Genomic DNA, 13,050 nt, shown 5'->3' on the forward strand with positions numbered 1-13,050 from the left:
ATGCATCTTGTAGATGGTACAAACTGCAGCCACGGTGCGCCAGTGGTCGAGGGAGTAAATGTTTAAGGTGGTGGATGGGGTGCAAATCAAGCGGGTTGCTTTGTCCTGGAAGGTGTTGAGCTTCTTGAGTTTTGTTGGAGCTGCATTCATCCAGGCAAGTGCAGAGTATTCCATCACACTCCTGACTTGTGCCTTATAGATGGTGGAAAGGCTTTGGGGAGTCAGAAGGTGAGACACTCACTGCAGAATACACAACTTCTGACTTGCTCTTGCAGGCACAGCATTTATGTGGCTGGTCCAGTTAAGTTTCTGATTAATGGTGAACCCAGGATGTTGATGGTGGGGGATTCGACAATGGTAATGCCGTTGAATGTCAAGGAACGGTGGTTAGACTCTCGCTTGGTGGAGATAGTCATTGCCTGGCACTTGTGTGGCTCGAATGTTACTTGCCACTTATCAGCCCAAGCCTGAATGGCATTCAAGTCTTGCTGCATGCGGGCATGGACTGCTTCATTATCTGAGGAGTTGTGAATGACATTGAACACTGCAGTCATCGGCAAACATCCTCACTTCTGACCTGATAATGGAGGGAAGGTCATTGATATCGCAGGTGAAGATGGTTGGGGCGAGGACACTGCCCTGAGGAACTCCTGCACCAATGTCCTGGGGCTGTGATGATTGACCTCCAACAACCACAACCATCTTCTTTTGTGCTAGATATGACTCCAGCCAGTGGAGAGTCTTCCCCCGATTCTCATTGACTTCAGTTTTACTGGGGTTCCTTCATGCCACACTCGGTCAAATGCTGCTTTGATGTCAAGGGCAGTCACTCTCACCGCAACTCTGGAATTCAGTTATTTTGTCCATGTTTGGACCAAGGTTATATTGAGGTCTGGAGCCGAATGGTCCTGGCGGAACCCAAACGGAACATTAGTGAGCAGGTTATTGATGAGTAAGTGCTGCTTGATAGCATTGTCGACGACACCTTCCATCACTTTGCTGATGATTGAGAGTAGATTGATGGAGTGGCAATTGGACAGATTGGATTTGTCCTGCATTTTGTGGACAGGACATACCTAGGCAGTTTTCCACATTGTCGGATAGATGCCAGTATTGTAGCTGTACTGGAACAGCTTGGCAAGAGACGCGGCTAGTTCTGGAGCACAAGTCTTCAGCACGACAGCCGGTATGTTGTCAGGGCCCACAATCTTTGCTGTATCCAGTGTGCTCAGTTGTTTCTTGATATCACATGGAGTGAATCAAATTGGCTGAAGACTGACTTCTGTGATAGTGGGGACCTCAGATGGAGGCCGATATGGATCATCCACTCGGCACTTCTGTCTGAAGATCAGTCATGATCTTATTGAATGGCGGAGCAGGCTCGAAGGGCCAAATGGCCTACTCCTGCTCCTATTTCTTATGTTCTTATGTTCAAACACTTCAGTCTTGTCTTTTGCACTCACATGCTGGGCTCCGCCATTAGTGAGGATGGGGATATTCATGGAGCCTCCTCCTCCCGTTAATTGTTTAATGGTCCACCACCATTCATGACTGGATGTGGCAGAGCTTTGACCTGATCCATTGGTTGTGGGATTGCTTAGCTCTGTCTATAGCATGCTACTTTCACTGTTTATCATACATATAGTCCTGTGTTGCAGCTAGCCCAGATTGGTACTTTACTTTTAGGGACATCTGGTGCTGCTTCTGGGTTGGACCGGGTTGGTCCTCTGGCTTGATGGTAATGGTAGAGTAAGCGATATACCGGGCCATGAGATTACAGATTGTGGTGGAATACAATTCTGCTGATTCTGTTGATGGTCTACAGCATCTCATGAATGCCTAGCTTTGAACCGCTAGGTCTGTTCTGAATGTATCCCATTTAGCACCGTGGTAATGCCATACAACAAAATGGAGGGTGTCCTCAGTGTGAAGACAGGACTTTATCTTCACAATGACTGTGCGGTGGTCACTGCAACCAATGCTGTCATGGACAGATGCATCTGCGACAGGTAGATTGGTGAGGATGAGGTAAAGTAGGTCTTTCCCTCATATTGGTTCTCTCACCACCTGCCGCAGGCCCAGTCTGGCAGCTATGTCCTTCAGGACTTGGCCAGCTCGGTCAGTAGTGGTGCTACCGAGCCACTCTTGGTAATGGACATTGAAGTTCTCCACCCAGAGTACATTGTGTGCCCTTGCTACTTTCAGTGCTTCTTCCAAGTGGTGTTCAACATGGAGGAGAACGGATTCAGCAGCTGAGGGAGGGCGATAAATGGTAATCAGCAGGAGGTTTCCTTGCCCATGCTTGACCTGAAGCCATGAGACTTTATGGGATCCGGAGTCAATGTTGAGTACTCCCAGGGCTGTTCCCTCCTGACTGTATACCACTGTACCACCACCTCTGGTGGCTCTGTCCTGCTGGTGGGACAGGACATATCCAGGGATGGTGATAGAGGAGTCTGGGACATTGGCTGAAAGGTATGATTCTGTGAGTATGATTGTGTCAAGCTGTTGCTTGACTAGTCTATGGGACAGCTCTCCCAATTTTGGCACAAGTCACCAGATGTTCGTGCAGAGTCAACTGGGCTGGTTGTGCCGTTGTCATGTCCACAGCCAGTGTCAAGGATGATGCTGGGTGGTCCACCTGGTTTTATTCTTATTATTCTTTTTTGGAGCAGTTTATTACAACTGAGTGACTTGCTAGGCCTTTTCAGAGGGCAGTTAAGAGTCAATCATGTTGCTGTGGGTCTGGAGTCACATATAGGCCAGAACCGGTAAGGATGGCACATTTCTTTATCTAAAGGATATTAGTGAACAAGATGGGGTTTTACGACAGTCCGATAGTTTCATGTTCACTATTACTGATAATGGCTTTTTATTCCAGATTTATTTAATTAACTGAATTTAAATTCCCCAGTTGCCATGGTGGGATTTGAGCTCACGCCTTTGGATCATTAGTGCACGCCTCTGGATTACTCGTCCAGTAACATCATTCTAATAACATCCCTCTCCAGCGGTAATGGGTGATGTTAAAAAATGAATTTCGACCCCAATATCTAATGTACTTGTATCATTATTTATTGAAGACAGGGCCCCTGAGATCTGGGTCCCAGGGCTCTTCAGCTGAGTACAATTGTTTCTTCATCCCTAATACAGCAATAGTTAGTGGACCCTCTTTCACTCACAGCTCCACCTGCTTGGTGCTTCACACAGGATATTCCCTGTGATTTGCGAATTAAATCCTCCTAATCTGGGCTGTGCTTGACTACGTAAGCTGCCATGATGGAATTGGTATGCTTGGGGCTGGATTTGTTGGGCTTGATGTGTCAGACTGCTCTTCTGAATGCATATCATCTTGTTCACGAGACTGCTGTAGGAGGGTAACAAAAGGAAGTTATTTTTGGAAGGGTTGTGACCATTCCTACACTCTCACAGCAGAGTACCAGTAGAAGTCAGTACCTCCTCCACATTGGAAATGCAGACTGCATCTCCTGCGGATCTGGGGCACAGGCTTGAGAGAGCCCTGTATTCTGGCCTTCAGAAACATGGGGTAAGGTTGCAGGACACAGTCCCTTGGAGCTTTCAGAAACCAGTGGATTTGCCATCTGGCTGATCAGTTCCCACTCAGAATCTGTGCCAGTGGTAACACTAGAATCTTTTGACATGAGGCAGCTATTTCTCAGGATAGCAGCATATTCCAAGCCTTTGGCTTAATCCCTCAATGACCTATTCATATGAGGTAGGGACAGGCTACCTAGGGAGTCACACAAGAGAAGCAGCCCACAGTAGGTCCTTCCTAGGACTCAGCTGTCATGTAATGTGGGTCAACCCAGTTCAAAGAGCTTCTTGTATGCAAGCAACAGCCATCCACATCTCACGACATTGCACCTAGATGCAGTACCAGGGTAAGTATTAGAAAAGCACATTTCGGCACCCTGGGAAATCACAATGATAAGTAATTTGTTACATTTATTGTAAAATTAAAATGTTATACTTTGATTTGGATTTATAGTTCCATGATATTATGAGGTCTTGAGAGATCTGGTAGAGGAGCAGTGTAATCGTTATTAAAGGGCCATGGAAAGAGACATGTTTGGACCTGGCAGGAAGGCAGGGGAGATGTTGTGATGGAATGCTGCAAAGGGTGACACTTTAATCTAAGGATAAAGTATTCCTTATGAACTACCCTGGCTGTGGACCTGGAAGAGTCTCCCACTGACTGATCCTCCTGACACTGACCTCCAGGTTTCTCAGCAACCCTTCCTGTTATTCAATGGGCAGTCCTTTCTCAATCACAAAGTTGGAAAGGGCACACAAATAATTTAAATGTGTGAGATGCTCTTGGGAACATAGAGCAGAATCCATCCCAAACTATCAAGGTAGCAACATTTAGCCTTCAGAGACCCATAGTCCTCTCAATGAAGAATTTGGTGGATGTCTGAGTCTTCTTGTATCAATGTTTTGCTTGTGAGTTTAGCAATCTAAGTGGGATTAGGAGCTATGAAAGCAAGGGATACTTGCCTCCCAGGAGAATATCCCAACATTACACCATTGTCTTTTTTGCATAGGATTGGGAGGCTGGAATTCCTCATGACAAATCTCTGCAAATTTGACATTGACATGCAGGATTCATAATTGTTGGTCCGAGATAACATGAATATTAAGGAAGTGGAATCCCTTTCTATTCAAATAATTCAGTGGCTCCACAGTAGGAGACCACAGTGAAATGTGGATGCCATCTATTGACTCCTGAGCTTTTAGGAGACCAGTAACACAATAGAATTGAATTAATCTGTTATGATGCTGTCTAGGAATCAACCCAAAATGGATGAATTCCCCAGCTTTCCTGAAGATGGTGTTTGTGACCTGTTATATGCAGGACCACATGATATTTAGTGACAGATTGTGACTGCGCAGATGGTATGAGATTATGTCAGAATAAATAAGCGGAAGTTAGAAGATGTAAAGCTCTGGCAATTCACTGCATGTGATTGTGAGAACAGCATGACATGAGGTATGGACTACAGAAAAATACATATAATGGACTGCTGTGTCATTGATGCACATGTCATCTCAGGGGTGGCACTACGTGATGTTTGGCGTCAGAAAAAGTGGAGTGAAGTGCAAGCCTTAATGTGTCCCCTGTAAGTAGTTCAACTGACTCTCATTGAATGGAAGCCTTCCTGCATTGGTGACCCTTACTTGTCGTGTTGAGATGGCATGATACAGTAGAATCATACTTGAAGGGCAAGATATTCCTTATACAGCAGAACACATGAGGGAGAGCTGTGTTTTTCTCAGAGGGCACCACACATTATGTAAAAAAGAAACACCGACCAAGAGTGGATGAACAATGTGACTATATTGAAAAGTGCAGCATTCCAAAAGTGACAGAACATAATAACATAATAACATTAGCGAACATATCTACCACCAACACCCTCCCCTCTACCCGCCACCACCACCTCTCTTCCATTGTCCTCTTCTTCGCTCCGCCTTCAACACAGCGTGCCGCACCCCTGCCTCTCACTAACTCTGCTTGATCAGGTTGTGCAGGAGGGCAGCCAGATCTCTGCATCTTGGAAAGAAGGTAGAGGGCGTGATTGAAGGTGCCGGCATCTCCGGCTCCTTGGGATCTGTGTGCCTTGAGGATGTGGGGGCGGGGGCTTGTACAACCTGCCCAGAAGCTATCGCTTGCCTCATCGCCTCAACAGACTCGGTGTTGTGCTCCACCACACTAATGAGCTGCATCATGCTGTCAGTATGGTGCTGAGCAAAGGTTGCAATGCTGGCAGTTATCCCAGCCATGATCTGCAGCAGATCGCGACCTAGGTCAGCGTTCGTCCTTGACAGCCGGACTATCCCCTGAATAGCCGTGAGCCGTCCTGTATCCTCAGGTGATTGTTGGGTCTGTGTGGGTGCATGCGGCTTGGTTGATTTAACGCCACGGCCCCTGCTCCTGCTGGCACTTGTTCCTGGTTCATCCGTTTCGAAGCCCACGAATTCTGACCCCAATGCCAAGGCTCTCCGGACAGGTGGCACATGCCAGGAGGCTGGTGTCCTGCTCTTCTAGCTCCTCGAACTCAACTGGCTCGAACATGAGCCTTTCTCCCTCCTCTCCCTCCTGGTCTTCCTGACTTTTGGTAGTGGGGATGGGTGTGGTGGATATGGGTGATCTTGGGGGGAGGTGGAGGAAGGAGCTGCTGTCTTGGGCTGGTGACAATGTCGGGGTGGGATCACACTCCTCCTTTGTGTGCCAGAGGTGGATGGTGTGCATTGCTCGGTGCTGTCCAACTCACCATCTGCAAGTAGAGGACAACATTCAGTCTATAGCTGGGGGTTGGGGTTGATCAAGATGATATGTGAGCCATGCCATCTCACAGTGTGCCATCAAGGAGTTCCATCGTTACATGGGCACACCAATCATGGCCGACAAAGTGTGTGTTAAAACGCATTTGACTTAACATTGCATGACCTTTCATAACATGAGCGTTACGCACACCGGAGAGTAGTATAACCTTACCATGCTCTAGCACGGGATCTGCATCACCCTTTGTGGTTGCACGACGGTGGTCACCCACCAATGCCAAGACACGCTCCTCCAGGCTGCTCAACTCTATGACGTCTGCTGGGCCCCGTGGCACTCAGGCTTGCTGCCTTAGATGTATTTTTCTTCTGCAGAAAGAAACATTGCAGCCTGTGAGCATGAACTTTGCTCCACAGATGAAATGGCGTGCACATCCCCCCATTTCCAATTCATCTTGGCTAGACAATTCCTCCCCAAGAGCGCGGGGCCATTCCCTGGGACGATCCAGAGTGGCAGCCGGTTCTGTGATCCATTATGTGTTACCACCAAGTTTGCACTGCCCAGCACTGGGATGATCTCTTTGGTGTACATCTTTAGCTGCGTGTCAATGTGTTCCAGTTTGGGCCTGCTAGCTCTGTGTGGCCATAGTCTTTCAAATTGTTGGGCGCTCATAAGTGACTGGCTAGCTCTCGTATCAACTTTCATCATCATGGGTGGCGTTTTAGTGTATGAGCTGTGGACGTCAGCCACGTGAACCCGCTGAACTTCAGCATCCATGGCTTTTCCCCAGGCATCATCCTGCATTGCAGACCCCTCGTCTGGTTCCTCTGTCTCGCAGATTAGCCTCGCCACAGCTTTTTTGCACATCCTGGCCAAGTGTCCACTGACGTTACAAATCCTACAAGTATATGGCTGGAACCTGCAGCTTTTCTGAGTATGACTAACCCCGCATCTCCAGCATGAGCTGAGATTGTTGTTACCAAAGGGACTATTACTAGGCATTCCTCTCTGATTGCCCATTTGGTTGTTTCTAAGCACTCTGATGGTGGGTGTTAATGGTCCCATCGCGGGATGCATTGTTCCTCGAGGTGGCGTGAATTGCCGATCCCCTTTCCATTGTCCCTGTGCGGGCCCACCCTAGAGTCTGTTGCTGCCTGGGCGGTTTCGAAATGCCCTTGCCTGCCTGCAGGGTCGCTAGCCGCGTTTACAATGTTAACTCCCTGGTCCATCGCCACGTTGGGACCAGGGCTGCGCGCGTAAATTAGCTTGGTCTCCTCTTCCCCTGCCATGAAGGTCTGAGCTATCAATGCCGCCCCTTCTAAAGTCAAGTCCTTGGCCTCAATGAGCTTCCAGAAAATCCCGGCATGATTAATCACCTCAATGAAAAAGTCCCGTAACATCTCCCCTCTGCAGGCGTCTGTGAACTTACAGAGACTGGCCAAGCGCCTCAGGTCCGCAACGAAGTCCGAGATGTATTGTCCCTCCCGACGCCGGTATGTGTAGAACCGGTGCCAGGCCATGTGTACACTACTCACCGGCTTGAGATGCTCACTGATCAGCTGGCTGAGCTCTTCAAAGGACTTGTCCGCTGGCTTTTGGGGTGCGAGCAGGTTTTTCATCAACTCATACGTCTGTGGTCCGCAGCTGGTCAGTAGATGCGCCCTCCGCTTGTCAGCCGCTGTCGCTCCCAGCCAGTCCTTCATGACAAAGCTCTGCTGGAGTCTTTCCACGAAATCGTCCCAGTCCTCACTCACACAGTAACGTTCCTCTGTGCTACCGGTGGCCATCCTCGTGGTTTGGTGATTCCTGTTTCTCGTCGCCAAATGTGATGTCCCTGCACCGTACTACAAACTTACACGAGGCATGTACTGTAGACACAGTCACTATGTGACCTTAACCTTTATTCCCAGGACCAAGGAGTGCTGACCCTGGGTGAGACCTCCCCTTTTATACCTGGAAACCCAGGTGAGGAGTGTCTCCCACAAGTTCACCCCGTGGTCAGGGTGTGCATTTCTAGGGTATAAGTACAGTGTACAGGAGTTGCATGAAGATTACAGTTACATGAAGATTACCATTGCATGATGGTTACATACATGACAACTAATATAGATGTTTGGGGCCATTATGCAGTCTTTTGTACCCCCTTTCAATGTACAAACCAGCCATCCAACCTTTCCACAGAAATCACCACTGCCATATGACCACCTCACAGTACAGTATCATATGATAGATAACAGGCTTTTAATGTAATAAGTTCACACAAAATTAAGCAACTATATCGTTAATTTTTGCTAAACTAATTTAAATAAATTGCTAAATTCACTGAATATGTGTTATAAAGATGATGCAGAGTACACTTTATGGGTTAAGGAAAAATAAATGGATTTTTGAGTGATGCATCCAATATCCTTTGTGGTTTATTTTTATTTTTCAGTATATCACCAAGTCCTATGGTCCATCCTCCATTAAAACCTTATGCAAGAAACATTCTATATAATGGGAGAACAGTGTAATATATTTACAGGAAATTACCATACTATATCATTTAGAGGATATGGAATCCCCCTGTAATTAACTACAAATTATTTATCTCTAAATCTGTAGTAATGAGGTCCCAAAAACTTTACCATCCTCCAAGGAACATCTCAGAACCTTTGAAGTTTACTGCTCACGAGGCCTATCATGTGTCTTTGCGAGCATATTCCAAAACCAATCCCATTTCCTGCTCTCCCAATAGCCTTGTGTCTTTCTCTGTTTCTTGCTGCTGTACTGTCAGTTGACACTTAACCAGAGCAACTTAGACTACAAAAAAGACCACATTTACCTCAGGTTCTGTCAGCATTCATTGTATCACTATTACTAATATCAGAGAAATAATTGTATTCCACTTGGATAAAATCTAACTTGTAAATTTGAATGATGATGGGATGTCAGAGTGCCTCAGTGCTCTAAAGTCTTATGTCAGGGCAGCTATTCCGTTCTGTGCTTCCCCAGACAGTGAGGTCCCAATCTCAGCTTTGCGAAATATAGGACAGGCACTTCATGCAAAGAAAGAAAAGACAACAGGCAAACAAGTCACGCTGGTTATTGTCATCTTTTGTTTTTATGGCTGGCTTACGAGCAGCTTTTTAGAAGCCTGGAATGAATTGCTTGCCTGAGTAAAATACAAAATAACTTAAGCATTCCCCTCCTCAAAATAAAATGGAATAGTGCAAGACACTGTCCTGGCAATTATTGGAATACAATTTTATGATATTTGTAATGTGCGCAAATATTACATTCAAATTTTTGTCCTTTTGTCACCTTCTTCAAGGATACATCAATCACTATGTGATTATATATTTTATTTTTGCACCAATATTAATTTATTTTCAACAATAATTACAAGCATGAGTTGTCTCTGTGAATCTATTTGAATAATTTTGATTTTTTTTCTGACTTGCTTTTGCACACAATATTGCATCCTCAGCAAACTTAGGCAGCCTTATTATAATACCACCATCAATGTTATTAATAAATATTTTATCTGACAGTAGAGGATAATAGATTATAATAAAATACCAGAAGTCCCATGACTGATCTCTGTAGGACTCCACTGGTAATACCAGTCCATTATTAATGTGTTCGCACAATGTTCTGTTTGAAGGACCTTTCCTTTATTATGCTTTCTATATAGGAAACTGTGATGAGTAACCTCTTCAGAGTATATTGCTTTTTTCAAAGTTATACAAATAGAGAAAAAAATTAAAAATTTAGGGTATTTCCAAATTGCTCATACACTGTTTATACCATATTCAATAACAACAAAAACTTGTTTGGCATTGGGTTCTGAATTATCTACAGTTTAGGACAATGGAGAATGGTCTTGTAGACTGCTGGTCATGTTGTTTGGGGTCGGTGCCCCTCATGGCCAGTGGTTGGGTTGATGTGCTGACAGTGTCATTTGTGTTGTGAGTCCCACACTGTCTGCTGTTTCCCAGATCCAGGAGAAAACCAAACCTAATTTGTTCTATTTTGTGGATGTACCACATGTGCATTGTGGGTGGGGTTGCACGCTGCTACAGAAGGAGAATGCATCTTTTTGCAGCCCCTAACGAGAGTCAAGAAAGTCTGCATATTATGGAGTAGGCAATCCTGCAAGCACTAATGTGGGTCCTCTGGGCTTATGATATCCTGGACTGCTGTCCAGAATAGCTGGACACACGGACACACGCAGAATATGGGAAGGAGGGTTTTCTTCAAGCCATATACCCTGCAGAATTTATCTGGTATGGAGGGGTAGAACTTGTGAAGCTTGTGTAGGGTGTAGTATGTATGATTTTGAATTAACCTTTCTGCAATTTGCTGATGGTAGTGGTGTTTAGGATCTCACTTCATGCTCTTTGCCATATTTCATCCCTTAGCAGTTGGCCTAAGTCATGTTCCCAGGCATCCTTCAGGTTTTCTGTCCTGTTCGTGGTCATAGAGTTAAGAATGACACATAAAGACACGTCCACAAGAGGCTGTTGGGGGTGGAGGAAAAGTTCCAAGTGTAAAGGCTCACACCGAAGGTGGTGCTATTTGTTATGTTGGACAAAATGAAATTGGTCAGATAGCTTATGGAAAGGCAAAACCTAGTCCTCATGGAGGAGCTGACCAAATCCAATCTCTTTTTCATGCCAGGCTCTGCATCCAGCTGAGGTGAGCCTTTCTGGGACCTCCCCATTGTGCCATATTGGGGAGAGGGGTGATAGCTTTGGTGGAATCTTCAGGGAGGCACAGATCTGACTCCAGGTTACGAGAGTTGTATTGATAGTGGGGTGTTTCTGGCTCTCTATTAGTCTCTTCTGAAGGTGTATGAACAGTAGGCTGTGCAGGGCAATTGGAAGGGAGGTCTATGTTTTCGTTCTCAGTCATGGGTTATGTTGGAGGGTTAGGGACCAGGCCACAATCACTAAGATCTAAACTGACCAATATTAATGTCCAAAATTTGGGAGATCCAATACCCACTTTCATTTTGGGAGTTGGAGGCATTTGAGACAAATTCATGCAGAATTCTGGGAGGGAGAGCCAAGATATTAAAAAATATATACTTTTTTCTTCTGCTGGTTTCAGCAATGTAATCAATCACTCTGCGAACACTTTCATAACTAAAACTAGCATTTGAATCTTTTAACTCACTTCCCTCACCACCCTTAATAATGCTAGATCTCAGGCATTCACGGGCGCCATGGGTTCTGCATTAATGTAGGAAATATGCTGTATCATTTACACGGTATTATAATACACTTGCACATATGTGGTTGAGCATATCATGGGTCTGTTCCCGAAAGTGCCAGGATTTCTGACAGGGTTGAAATGGGGAAGATCTGATGGGTTTTGAGTTGCGTCCCAAATTTTAGCCCTTGGCTGCCTGTGCACTGGAAGACTGCCTTCATCAGTCTCAGGAATTTCAGGGCCCCTGCTCCAGGCTGACACTTCGGTGCAGCACTGACAAAGTGGTGCATTGTTGGAGGTGGTATCTTTTGGATAAGATATTAAACTGAGGCCCTGTTTGCCTGTTAAAGTGGATGTAAAAGATCCCATAACATTTTTGGAAGAAAATCTTGGTCAGCATTCTTCTTCAACCAACACCACCAAAACCAGATTATCTGGTTATTCACTGTAGACTTTGCTGTGTGCAAATGGCTCCTGGGTTTGCTTACATAAGACTAGTGACTGCACTTGAAAAGTAATCCATCGGTTATGCTAAGGAGGCAAGCACCGCAGAGATGCAGATTCTTTCTTTTCCATGTTTATCTCTTAACCCTTGCCACCCAAGGACTCATTTTAAGAGTGGAAGCAAGCCTGCCTCAATTCCGACGGACTGCCTATGATGATGATGACCTAAGGACTGCATGAGGGCGTTAATTGTGAGATTTTGAAAAGGAATAATAACTGTAAGTGGAGCCCATAAAAATTATTCTTGAACAGCTTTAAAAAATGAAAAGGAGTTAAAGTGTGAGAAACTGTGGAAAAATTACTGACCAGACAACAATTCAATCGCAGATTCGGTTTGTTTAAAGAGGTTTTAATGTACCAGAAACTCTGGCAATCATAATAACTGGGGGTTATACAAATGCCTATGGTAATGGATCAAATCGGAAAATTGGAAAAATAATGATTGCTTTAAATATTAAAAAACCACCGACAAAAATAACTGGAACCTATATAAATTCGGAATAACTATTTGTACTAAGTCTCCCTTCTGCGCATGGACAGAAGCGAGAGTTAGGACAAATATCACCAACTCCCCGCCCCCCCTCAGTGCAATTCCTACTAACCCTTTTCTGCCCATGTGCCCACGTTGCCTCCGATCCATCCAGCAGTAGCCGAACGAATCCGCCAAGCATCCGAGCCCCCCGCAGCACCGAGCTACCCGCAGCACCGAGCTACCTGCAGCACGCGCAAGCGTCTGCCGGGGGGGGGGGGGGGGGAGCGAGAAGCGAAGAGAGAGCTTTGGGGGGGGCGGGGTGAGAGAGAGAGAGAGAGCTTTGGGGGAGAGAGAGCCGGGGGGAGGGGGAGGGAAGAGAGAGTGCTTGGGGGGAGAGAGAGCTTGGGAGAGAGAGAGCTAGGATGTGACGCGGGGTGGGGGAGAGAACTTGGGGATGGGGGATCGGAGGGGAGGGAGGGGGTGGGGAGAGAGAACTTGGGGATGGGGGATCGGAGGGGAGGGGAGAGAGAACTTGGGGATGGGGAATCAAAGGGGAGGGGAGGGAACTCAGAAG

Source organism: Pristiophorus japonicus, chromosome 2, assembly GCF_044704955.1.
Source record: "Pristiophorus japonicus isolate sPriJap1 chromosome 2, sPriJap1.hap1, whole genome shotgun sequence".
Classification (NCBI taxonomy): domain Eukaryota; kingdom Metazoa; phylum Chordata; class Chondrichthyes; family Pristiophoridae; genus Pristiophorus; species Pristiophorus japonicus.